The 9,569-nt window shown below is 31.0% G+C and overlaps 1 long non-coding RNA gene across 1 annotated transcript; it reads left to right on the top strand.

The window, feature by feature from the left end:
• The first annotated feature begins 455 nt into the window (after positions 1-455).
• LOC107852442 lies at positions 456-1,101 on the top strand. The gene is made up of 3 exons (XR_001669434.2): positions 456-575; positions 645-727; positions 816-1,101. It is a non-coding gene; the product is annotated as an uncharacterized LOC107852442 (long non-coding RNA).
• Positions 1,102-9,569: the final 8,468 nt, after the last annotated feature.

Below are 9,569 nucleotides of genomic sequence, written 5' to 3'. Positions count from 1 at the left end.
TATTTCTTTTAGACATGATTTTTATTCTAGGAGTTCTTTAACGATAGGTTTCGGGTCCTGGGGGATTTTAATAAGTAGCTTGTTTGATTTTCTGTATTAATAATGATTAGATTTGAATTTATTATCGCTAAGTTGATTTTTATGATAATCTCGTCTTAGTATTGACTAAATGGTTGGATAACGGTTTGGGTTAGATGTTTCATCCACAAAAAAATTAGTGTAGGTGACACTCATGGTCATTTGAATCGTGACATATCGTTCATTAAAATATAAGGTCTGTTTTAGTTAATAATGGGCTCTTAGTTCCTTATTATTAATATCAACAAATGGTCCAATCAGCCCAAAATACACAAAATAAAATCTGAAATCCAAACTTTGCCCAAAAGACCATGTCGGATCTCTATAAATATGCCTAGACCTAGGATTTCCTAAATCATCGTCTTGTTCCTTGTTTCTCCGCCTCTAAAAATGTTGAATTTGTCCCTCTTCAATGAACATTTCTAGCTCCTCCTGTTGTGGATGATGAATTTTCTTCACATTTTTTCGTGTGTTTATTTCTTGCTCAGCTTGCAGAAGTATGAATTCTTCATTTCCCTTCTTTGTTGTTGATATTCTCTCTTTGTCACTAATTTTTCCTCTTTCAGGTATGTATTCCGGTGGATATGCATGAGTTTCGATGTAGCTCACAAGAGAGTTTGAACATTGCATCTCAGCTCCGCAGATTTGTGTAAGCATTTTTTATCCCTCATCATCTTGTTATTCCTCATGTGTTTCGTTTTCTTCTTACTCTTCACTGATTGATGTCGTTTTTGTAGCTGAGGTAAGGGCGGAGAAAAACAAGTTGCTCCTAACCTCCATCTTTCAAAGCTCTTAGCTGGATTCAAGTATTGTATTGGCGATTTAGTTCCCTGACTCTCGATTTTCACTGGTGAACCTTTTTTGTTGGTTGATATAGCTTAAGCTAATTAACAATCTCACAGTTATTTTGCCCTTGTGCTGGCCATAAACAATCTTATAAATGTAATAACTGTGAGATATTGTGGTCTTTCTTATTCCCTTCCCCATGCTTGGTTGTATGTGTTTCTAATCTTTCTTGTGCTAACTCGCATTGACGGAATCTGCATCTTGTCTATATGAAGAATTTTTCTCTCATTGCTTGATAACTGGTTAAAATTGTGATGATGTATCTTATGCTCCTGTTCAATTGCTATATTTGCTATGAAATCTGCTAGCTGGTTCATTTCTCTAAATATATGACATATGTGGATATTGAGTTGTAGCATGAGTTCTCTGATTTCCTCAATTATTTTCTATAGTGTCTAGGGGATCTTCCACTCCCCCTTCATCATTCTTCTAATGTTAAGTGAATATATCTATAGTTGAATATGTAAAAAGTTCTTACCGAAGCAGTATGAGATAGCCTTTAGGATTGTCATAGATTCAGCTTCCATGTTTGAAGTGATTCTCAAATTCTGAGCCTCTACATACATCAAATCACCTTCACTATTTCTAATACAAAAACCGTAAGAACTCAAACCTGGTTTCCTTTGCTAGTACCATCAGTGTTGCATTTAATATACCCTTCTTCTGGCTTGTACTATTTCACTACTAGATAGTGAAATATAGGTTTGTAAGCCTACAATATGTTCAACATTCCATTCCAGTGATAAGGTCTATCTTTTATCCATGGAAACCTTACTTTAATGAGACAAAACAAATTCTTTTAAAGTTGGTGTTTCATCTTCTCCAAAGTAACTTCCTTTTCATGTCTTCTAGCATTCCTCCTCTTCCATAGTTCCTACATCAGCATTGATGGCACAGCCTTTATAATGTGTCTTATTTTTGGATTTCCTTCATGATTCCACCACTCATGGACTGTCTGATGAATATTGAGCCCATCCATACTAATACTTGCAGACAAAGCAAATTGACTCCATAACTGTTAAGCTATGGGGGGTGTTAGTAATAAATATGTCATGGATTCTTGCTGACTTGCTTCACAACACTGATATTTTGATGCAATTTGAATGTTCATCCTCTTAAGATCATCATATGTAGCTATCCTTTTCCTCCACACTCTCCATAAGAAGAAAACAATTTTAAAAAGAGTACCTTTAATCTAAATATTTTGCATCCAATCAAAGTCCTCCCTTCTATGCCTCATAGTATGATATGCTGAGATGAAGGTAAACACTCCCTTAGTATTCCCTGTCCACCAAGCTTTGTCATTTTCAGCACATCCTATCTGAGGTTTGATGTTTGATGTTTCCAGCTATGTGATTATTCAAATCCTCAGATAAATATCTCTCAAGTTCTTTCACTTTCCACATCCCAATACTGATGAATTCTTGTACCTCCATTTCTTCATCTCTTCCATCCTCTTCTACCACATGGTATAGTGCCCCTATATTTGTCCAATTATCAAATCAAAAGTTAGAATTTTTTACCTTGAGCTGCTATCATATTTCATGTTCCACTTCTTCTCTTACCTCAATTAATTTTTCCAGACATGTAAATCTCCTGAGTTTTTTGTGATAACCTGATATAGCTTTTTATAGTATTTATTACCCATATAGGATGCCTATAAGTAATCTGTTGATACCTTAAGCTTCTGCCATAATTTAGTAAATAAGGCTTTGGACACATTTTGTAGAGATTTGAAGCCTAAACCTCCCTCCACTTTTGGATAACACATGTCTTGCCAAGCAACCCGATGTCTTCTCTTCATATTTTCTGAACTTTCCGAAACAAACTTTACAAAAATTTGATCAGTTGATCAATCACTCTTTTAGGAGGATTCATAGCTGATAAGGTGTAGACAGACATTGACCATAGAACATGGTTAATGAAGATATATCTACCCCAAATAAAAGCAACTTATTCTGCCACATCAATATTCTTCTTGTCACCTTTCTCAAAAGGACTTCATAGTGAGTCTTCTTCTTTCTTCCATACAAAATAGGACATCAAATAAGTAAAAGGAAAGCTTTTTTGCCTTATACCTATTAGTCTTCTCAACCTTATAGCAATAATCGAAAGAGTTGTCATGCAAGTAGATAAAATTCTTCTTTTTGTTGATTAGTTATCCTGAAATACTCTCATAGTCTTTTAACACCACCATTATTTTAATGATGGATGATTTATCTCCTAAAATAAAAAGGATGGTGTCATCAGCATATGAGAGGTGATTGATTTCAAGATTCCACTTTGGTAGTCCATATCCTTTGAAATGAGAGTCACTATGTAACTTGTTTTATCCCTTTGATAAAACTTCAGCTGTAGTAATGAAGATAATATGTGAAAGAAGGTCACCTTGCTTAACACCCCTAGAGGATTGAAAAAAACCATGTGAATGTCCATTTATTAGAACAGAATGCCAGTTGTTGAAAAGAAGTCTCCAAGCCATATCAATGATAACTTCTAGGAAATAAAATTTCCTTAGAACCCTTGTGAGAAATATCCAAGAGACCCTATCATATAATTTGTTCATATCAAGTTTGACCACAACATTGATATTCTTATATCTTGTATTGATGTCTCTAATAATCTCCTGTGCTAATAATACATTTTATGTAATGCTCCCTCCCTTCACAAATCCTGTCTGCTTCTAAAATAATATTAGGAAGCACCAATGTAATTCTTTCTTGTAACATACTGGAAATGATTTTATTAGTGAAGGTACTTAAACTTATTGGTCTAAGATCAAAGAAATCCTTAACTAACTTTTTTTTAGGCAATAACACCAAATTGGTATGAGTAATGAATTTAGGCAGTTCTTGCCTACAAAAAAAGCTCTTACCAATTTGGTGATATCTTCTCCAATAATGTCCCAGAAACTCTGAAAGAATAATCTTGAAAATTCATCTGGTTCATAAGCATCGTCACCACTGAGTTCAACTACCATTCTTTTCACCTTATTTAAGTCTAGCAGTCTTATCATTTCTTCATTCTGCTCATCAGTGACCAGTTTAAGAATACATTGCAACACATCACAATCTTGATTTATCCCTTCCTCTAAAAATAGCTCTTATAAAAAATCCACTGTTTCATCTCTCTTTTGTTGATTATTGTGAATAGTATTTCCTTGTCTATCATTGATCTTTGTAATATGTAACTTTTTCCTTCTTCCATTTACATATGAATGAAAAAATCTGAAATTTTTGTCCCCTTCTGCAAACTATCTCAATCCAGCTTTTTCTTTTCAATAATCCTTCTCTATTTTCAACCATTTTTTCAACTCTGCTTCTGCTCTATGTAATTTCAATCTATTATTTGCTGAGGGTAGTATTTTAAATTGAGCCTCTTTTACCTTTATCACATCTTCTAAGGTAGCAATATTTTGGAAAATATTTTCAAAAGTTGTCTTACTTTATTCAGATAATGCCTTGTTCACTTTCTTCAATTTGGCTTGGAGTTCTATTAAAGGACTCCCTACAAAATTAATATCCTAGTTCTGCTTTACTATTTCCTTGAACTGTGAGTGTTTCACCCAAAAGTTCAAAAACCTAAAAGGTTTAAGTATGGGATCTTCTTCTGTGTTGCATACTGAATAAAGCGGTGTATGGTCTGATCCTTGTCTAATAAGATGATGAACCTCGAGAAGGAAATATATCCATAAAAACTTGATTTACCAGTATCCTATACAACCTTTCAAAAATACACTCCTCTTCAATTTTTTCATTCCACCAAGTATATTTATTATCAGTGTAATTGACCTCTGTCAGTGCATAATTATTGATGCATAAGGGAAAATCAGTTGCCTCACTTTGAGTAAATATAGTTCCCCTAATTTTTCTCTTCTGCAATTATAACATTGAAATCACCCCTTACAATCCATCAGATATGATGATTATCTGCAATATACTACATCTTTTCTCATAATTCTAATTCATTCAAAGAGCTATATCTTGCATAGACTGTAGTGATAAGGAATTTTTTGTTGTCCTTGCTAAACTTTATTATAATTTGTTGAACTATATCTAACATCACCAAGCCTAGCCACTCTTTCTTCCAAAAAATCCAAATTTTTAGCTGAAAAATTAGCTATGGCATTTGTGAAACCCAATTTTCTCTTATAATGTTCTAGCTCCTGTGGACCTTGAAAAGGCTTCATTAAATCTATGAAAGAATAATTATTTCTCTTGTCAAGATCTATTAACCTTTAAAAAGAATTTTGAGTATTAACAGATCTTATATTTCAAAATATGCTTTATCAATTATTGATTACTTTTGGAATCCTTATCTCTGCTCTTTGTTTTGACCTGAAAAGGTATTGTTGATCTTCCTTTCTTTGCACCTTTCTTCAAGCTGTCAATGTGTTTTGGTGAAAGATCCTCTTCCATGCTAATTTGTTTGATATTGCAATCCATATAATCATCTTTCTCTGTATCCCTTCTCAGGCCTATCTTCTCTTTACTTTCCTCTACCAATCCTTGCACTTCCTTTAAAGGAACTTCCTTTTCTTTGTTATGATTCTTTGTCTGAATTGTAGTTTTAGTTTTGCTCTCTGGAATGTGCTGCATCTGATTATGTTGTACAATGCTGTGAATTTGTTGGGGTATTTTTCTGACTCTAGTGTTGTCATTTTCTTTGAATCCTTATTAAATTTTTCAGTTTTGTTTGAGACAGTCTTACCACTCCTTTGTTCCTTGTTTTTTTTTGAGACTAAAGTCAGCATGAGAATGAATTTCATTTATCTTTTTCTTCCCTTTATTCTTTTGCTGATCCACAGTTCTCTTTAACCCTTCTGCACTTAGCTTTTCTCTTTCCTTTACTTTATACTCAGAATTCCTTTGTTGCTTTTCTAGATTTTTCAGTACACTTTGTTCAGCCATTTCTTATTTTTTTTGCTTTGCATGTTGCAGTGCCTCAAATTGATTCCCTGTGTCAACCCCATCTCTATTCTATCTCATTTTTTGTCTCCAATTATTGATGTTATTTCTTCTACTCTCTTCTTTTCTGTTTCTCTGCACTTTGAATTCCTCAACATTGTTATTATCAACATGTTTCCCTTCAGGTTTCTTTTGTTTTTCCTGACCTCCTACTTGCTTGTTTTTCCTATCTTTACCCTGTCTTCGGATTCTTTCTTCCTTTGATCTTCCTCTTCCTTTTTAGGGTATATTCTAAATATTCCACACAACCTTGTTGCTTATTATGTCCCTGAATCATACAAGTTTTACAATAATTGGGAACATGATCATATTTGATTCTAATCCATTTCTCTATGACTTCTTCATTCTGCTTCTTAACTCCTATGTTAGTACGTTTAGGGAATTCAACCAACAAATTCACTCTAGCTTTAACTCTAGCACAGCTGAGACGTGTTTGATTTCTAGTATCCATGTCCAGTTGAAGTAGCCTTCCCACTGCTGTTGCTAAAGAGAAAACTATTTTCCTAACAAAAAAATTTAGTAGGAAAGATAGGAATGAGATCCATGCAATAGCTGTTGTTGTTTACTCCTCCGAATTAAACATGGGATTCCACTTCAGCATTCTCATTGGATATGACCAATTATGATGGTTAATGTGAAAAGCCAATTTTGATAATAGGTGAACAAAGTATTCCAATTGTGTCGATCTAATAAGCACATATCAGTTACTTAGCAAACTTATATTACATTCTCCTTTCAGCTTACATTGTTTGGAAATTAATCTTCTCAAACCTTGAATATTTGTCCATTCATAAAAGAATTGCCCAATCACTACATATTGTAGATTTTTATTCACTATCATCTAATCTATTTTCTCCTACTCCCATAAAATTTTAGGTTCTCCGTGCAAATATGAGATGGGTTTAAAAGGTAAAGGTTTTTTGTTCTGTGGTGTGGGTTTCAAAAAAGTTGCATAAGTAATATTAGGGGGATCATTACTAGTTTGACCAAACTCCATTAAAGATTGGTTGATGGCTGGAGTGGCCATAGCCACCGGTGGTCACTTAAATTTTAGTTTTTTCTGGCGGTAGGATTTTTCTATAAAGAAAGCTTTTTTCTTTCAACTTGATTATGGAGTCATTTGGTTGGGAAAGATTGAAATATAAGGTCATGGGTCTTGAAAGCATGTATTTTCATCTTTCATTTTATTGAATGTTTTTGTTATACATGTGAAGTACTACCAAGAGAAAATGAACAGACATACATTATTAGAGTATTTAAGTTTATTTATTAAATTAATATTCATTCATTGAAATGTAAGGTCCTGAATCTTGAAAGCATGTCTTTTCATCTTCCATTTTAGTGAATGTTTTTGTCTTTAACTGAGAATATATTTATGACACTTTTAACTTTTTAAAAAATAAAGTAATTAACAGAAATATTAGAGAAAAGAGTCAAAAAAATGAAAAATAAATAAATAAATAGCAATGGAGGTTATAGAGAGGTGTCACATCTCCTTCTCTATATTACTCCTTTAATTTGTATGTATGTATGTATGTATGTATGTATATATATATATATATATATATATATATCAGAACTCATCATTTATTCACGATTGAAACAGTTACATATAATTAAATTTTAGAAGTGAATTCATATAAAATTAGAATGACTAACCAATTTCTCATGATGAAATGCAACGATTCAAAGAATCTGATAAAAATTATAAATAAGTCAATTTTAAATTATTAATTATTTATGTCATTATAAACAAAAATCATAACAAAAAAACTTCTCAATTAGCAATTATCTATTAAGAATACACAATAACTTATTATTTTCAACTTCAAGAACATACGAAAATCATAAAAAAAAAAATCTTTTCAATTAGCAATTGTCTATCAAAATACAGATAATTTATTCTTGTAAATATAAAAACATACTAAAAGCTAAGAAAACTACCTTAAAGTAGAAGCAAATTTATCTCTTCAATGGACGATGCTATCAATGTTTCACAAAAAAAACTTGTCACTTAACAATTCTCTATCAAGAATACGTGATAAGTTTTTATTGTAAGCTTCGAGAACATACTAAGATTTTTGAAAACTTACTCCAAATGAGAATCAAATTTATCTATTTAATTAGAGATACTATCAAGATTTTAAACATCAAGAACATACTAAAATGTTTAAAAACTTACCTCAAATCACAAATAATTTGTCTTCAATTATGAGATACATCAAAATTTCACAAAAATATAAGTGCATCTAAATGAGCAATTGTCTATCAAGAAGACATGATAATTTATTTTGTAAATTTTAAGAACATATTAAAATTTTATAAAACTCACCTCAATCACAAGCAAATTTATCTATTTAATCGTATTAGCAGTTAAGATTGTAAACATCAAGAACATGGTAAAATATTAGAAAACTTACTTCAAATCACAAGCAAGTTTCTCCCTTCGATCATAAGATATATCGAAGTTTCACAAAAGAAAAAAAAAAGTTTTCAATTAACAATTATTTATCAAGAATACATGATAATTTATTTATTATAAACTTCAAAAAAAATACTAAAATTTAAAAAACATACCTCAAATCACAAAACTATTTATATACATTAATAAAAAATATTCTATATCTAAACCTGTTTTTTCTCTACATATGGTAGTTTTTGGAGAAAAAAAATCTAAACCTAAATAAAAAAAAGACAACTATCATCAATTAATTAATTAATGAATCCTACATTTGAAGTGATCTAAAAGCTAAACAAGTCCTCTTAAAATTTACCAGACTTTAGGTTTAAAAATTAAAAAAAAAAAAAAATCACGCATGTTAGATTTTTCTTTTCTTTTTTTTGCCAACTTTCAAATTTTTATTAAACTCGGGTCTTTTTTTCCCTTTTACTAGAATATTAATTTTTACTTTTGGGTTTTTTTACAATTGTGCGTTTTATTATGGCCTTTTTTCTCCTCTATAATTTAGGCTCCTTGTTTAAGTACACAAGGAGAAAAAAATTTATCAACATTAATTTTTCATATATTTTTTGACTATATTGTAGGACTCCTTTTAAATAGATATAATAATTACAGGAAATAAGTGAAAAGATAATTTTATCTATTGTAGAAACTTTTAATGAAGGGCAAAAAGTTTAAATCAAATTTTTAGGGGTATTCAGACTTTTAATATATTGTAGATGTAGATGTAGATGTAGATGTAGATGTCGTAGATTGTAGATATCTATATCTATAATCTATATCTATAATATATTAAAAGTGTGAAAGGTCTTAGAAATATCGTTTGAACTTTTTGTCCATCTTTAAAAGTTTTCGTAATAGACAAAATCATCTTTTTACCTTTTTCTTTCAATTATTATTTTATTAAATTAAGAACTCATAAAATATATGAGAAGAATCTTTGTCAAATAAATATTACATGAAAAGAAATAAGAGTCCTAAAATATATGAAATATATGAGTTTTAAAATATATGAATCCCAAAATATATGAGAAGAAATTAGGAGTCCTACTAAAATATAGTAAAGAACCACATTTGGACTTCACTAAAAGTAAGCACTAATTCATGTAGAAGATGGATGAAATTCGGCGCTAATTGAATTAATATATGCTAGGCAACTAGGTTTCTTTAATTTCTTCGTGACTTAAAGTATTAGACTTTCTATATATATCAACTAA

Source organism: Capsicum annuum, chromosome 10 (assembly GCF_002878395.1).
Source record: "Capsicum annuum cultivar UCD-10X-F1 chromosome 10, UCD10Xv1.1, whole genome shotgun sequence".
Classification (NCBI taxonomy): domain Eukaryota; kingdom Viridiplantae; phylum Streptophyta; class Magnoliopsida; order Solanales; family Solanaceae; genus Capsicum; species Capsicum annuum.
This window is presented reverse-complemented; position numbering and strand designations above follow the sequence as displayed.